Here is a 3,605-nt window from a genome sequence, read left to right as displayed (position 1 = left end):
CTATGATTATAACTTGTTAGAAAGAGAATTAACTTAAATTATTGTTTGTACTTTCATATGCAAATTTGATTTTAAACTATCATCATCCAAAAATCACGCAAGAAACATCACACATCTAAATAATTGAAGCATAAATCTGAAACAAGAAATACTGAAATAAAAAGTATGCTAATGTAATCAAAGTGTACTTAGCTTGGTATGGGGGCCCTCCAACCTTGCCTTGTACACCTAAGGAACTCTCAACTACAACTAAATTATGAAAATATCCATAACATGAAGTTCAAAGCATGCCACAACACTCACCTTTCAAGTATCTATAACTAATTGGGGGGAAGATCATACGAAAATGGAGACAAACTGTAACTTTTCGGTCACTTCTTGTTACTACAATGATGGTGACTAAGGATCAAGGTATCTTCCTTAATGTGCATCCTTTAGTGAAATCTCGTGAGCGATCAAATTTGTGGTCCATCCCTCACAACATCATGCAACTTCAAGGTGAAAGTTCCCAACCTTCCAACCCAAGCCACATTTGGAGTGTTAGCAGGTGGAGTTACAGAAATTTGATTTCAAACTATCATCATCCCAAAATCACACAAGAAACATCACACATCTAAATAACGGAAGCATAAATTTGAAACAAGAAATACTAAAAGAAAAATTATGCTAATGTAATCAAAGTGTACTTAGCCTGGTATGGGGGCCCTCCAACCTTGCCTTGTACACCTAAGGAACTCTCAGCTACAACTAACTTATGAAAATATCCACAACATGAACAACAACTTAGAACAGTAGAAAGTATTCTTCAAAATATCAAAATGTCTCCAATAGTCTGAATACAAATTACATACATGAATGGTTCATAAACTCAGTTTAAGTAAGAAAAGTATCAACAAACTTAGCTACAATAGCTCTAACAGTATTCATCTATCCTAATCCATCCATCCAGGTCGAACTCATTAAGTTTGGTTCACAAAATTAGGCAAAATCCCAAAAAATAATATTCCTGAATGACAGGTCAAGTTTGACCAGCGTTGACCAGGGCTGTATTTGCTCAATTTGATTGAACCAATAGGTGTTCATCCATCCATGGTTCCCAAGCTTTCCAAATATGTGCTAAACTCTCACCCAGGTGTCCTACACATATGACTTTAATGGAGCTATTACGCGAATTTTTAGTGCTGTCCAAATTTACTCTTAAAACTCAATTTTTACAAAAATCTCTAAAAATTGAAAAACTTAATTTAGTTACCTGAACATGCAACATAAGAGTGAAATGAAGCATATGTAAGTGAAATATGATGGAATATGGTGGTAAATGGATGGGTTCAGGATAGGAAAAAATGACTAAAATTGAGGGTCAACATCTCCCCCTTGTTGATACTCAAGCATGTCCTCATGCTTGCTTCCTCCGTTTGGACCTTCTAAGTGATCTTTACCTTGCTGTACCTGAACCTGTAGCCTCCTCCTGTGTAGCTTGAAGTAAAATATCAATGCCCTCATGTTCCTCTACTTTGTAGATGACAACTTTTACTTTTTGTTTTTCATATTTATATTGCCATAACTTCTTCTCTTTTAGCCATATATAGGCTTGTTTAGAAATGAGCATGTTCTATGTTTCAAGCTTTTTGATTTGCTTGTTCAATTTCTTGTTTTCTTAGACTATGTTGTTATTGTTTTCCTTGTACATTTTTTTTTCTCTCCAAGTTCCTTTCCATGATTTTACTGTCCTCTAGCTCACTAGTAAACTTTGCTATTTTCTTCAAATATTCCTCAGTGTGCAATTCTTTGGATTCTTCCCCTGCCTCTTTAGCATATGGATGAGATGATGTAGCTCCAACCCAAGCATCCTCAAAATAACAACCTTTTTCTATGTGCTCTTCCCGAGCTTCCTCTTCCAATCTTTGAAGGATCTCATCAATTTGTTTTGATGTTTATGGAGATTCGGTTTCAACAATCTCAATTTCTGGGTCTTTCCCTTGGTTGTTTGACTCTTATTTTGACTTTCTTCTTAATCTCTTAGGAATGGACAAAAATGATTTTTATTTCTCAATCATAACACCATCCTTCTTCTTTTTCAATCTTGTCTCTGAATATAAAGGAGAATTCATGATGCTTTTTGTGACATGTAATTGTTCAAGTCTTTCCTCATTACCTGTTAATTGGCCTTCAAAGTGATTTTTGGCCAAAAATTCATTCCAAAGTATCCCTTTGTTTCTTGCCTGATACTCCACAAGAATCTTAATCAACCCACAATGATAGACATTAGCCTCTTTAACTTCAGTTTTGTTTTTAACAATTTGTATCATTTTAGTCAAGCTCTTTGAAAAGAAGTAAGGAATATTGATTTTACAGTCTCCTTTGATATGTTGCAGCAATTTTATATGGTAAAGGTAGACTATACTGTGCCTATTGTCACAAGTAAAATATTTTTGTGTGATCACAACTAATTCTGACCAAGGCTCTTTGAACCATTCCCTTAAAATTCCTTTTGTCCTATCAAAGGTCCATTTCCTTTGTTTTTCTAGGAAAAATGTCCATCCTTTCTCCTTAAAATGTAAAGTTAAACCTTTATGATATTCTTCTCCTATTAGATGAAGTTCTAATGCTTGAGATATGAAAGTTGGATTCACTGGTACAGGAAGTTCACCCACTTCAGTTTGCTCAGTTTCAAAATTTTCTAAGAATTCTTGTGTAATTTTGTCATTGTGGCCATTAAACTTCCTAAGGAACTCCAGTAGTCATGCTTGAAACAATTTTTCCATTGCTTCCTTCAATTTTCTACTTTGAATTCTTTGGGTTCCATTTTTGTTGCTTTTTGCATATGCTTTGTATACCAATTTATATAACCTTGCCCAGTAAATAATCTCATTATGAAGATAATAAACAAAATGTTTGTTTTTTTATTGATGCAATAACAATCTTGGTAAATTGACTTATGAGATCTCCTTATCTTTTAAAAACAAATGAGATTACTTCCTTTGCATATAAATCTTCAATTTTCGTTACTGTTGCTGCAAATAGTATCAACACAAGGTGCTCTGTTTATAAATCTTGATTGAAGAAAGATTCTCACTGTGTAAGAAGACCCAAAGAAAATTCTCCACTGTAAGAAAATCTCTCGCTGCTTTTTGCAAATCATTTCCTCATAAAATTTATGAAAAATCCTCCTCTATTTTAGAAATTGCATACTGTGTTTTTGAAATAACATTCGCTGTGCAATGTTTTTGACAAAAATTGCATGAGGAAATCGTGGTTTTGATACCTGAACTGTAAGAAGAATTTGTAGAAAAACTCGTAGAAACCTCTCGTTAATGATTTGTCTTCTGTATGTAAACATATAGTTTCAATTAAACTCTTTTCTAATATCTCGAGAAATCGTGGATTCTACAGGTGGCAGGGGATTTTGAAGATGACAAATCATTAAAATCTAGAACTGAAGTCATATTTTTCTCCACTGTGACACATCTTAAATAAATATGGAGTTTAACTTCTTTGAAATCATTCTAGCTGTTTAAGGAGTCTTTGGCGCTTACCTTATCACTGAGTTACTGCGTTGATTGAAGAGTTCTCTGCATATTTTGTGGATTTTGTTGGAGCTCGAT

The sequence above is a fragment of the Pinus tabuliformis genome, chromosome 2_2 (genome assembly GCF_031772625.1).
Source record: "Pinus tabuliformis cultivar Carrire ecotype Pingquan chromosome 2_2, CPIR1, whole genome shotgun sequence".
NCBI classification, from domain to species: domain Eukaryota; kingdom Viridiplantae; phylum Streptophyta; class Pinopsida; order Pinales; family Pinaceae; genus Pinus; species Pinus tabuliformis.
The sequence above is the reverse complement of the archived record's forward strand: the minus strand, read 5'-3'. Positions refer to the sequence as shown.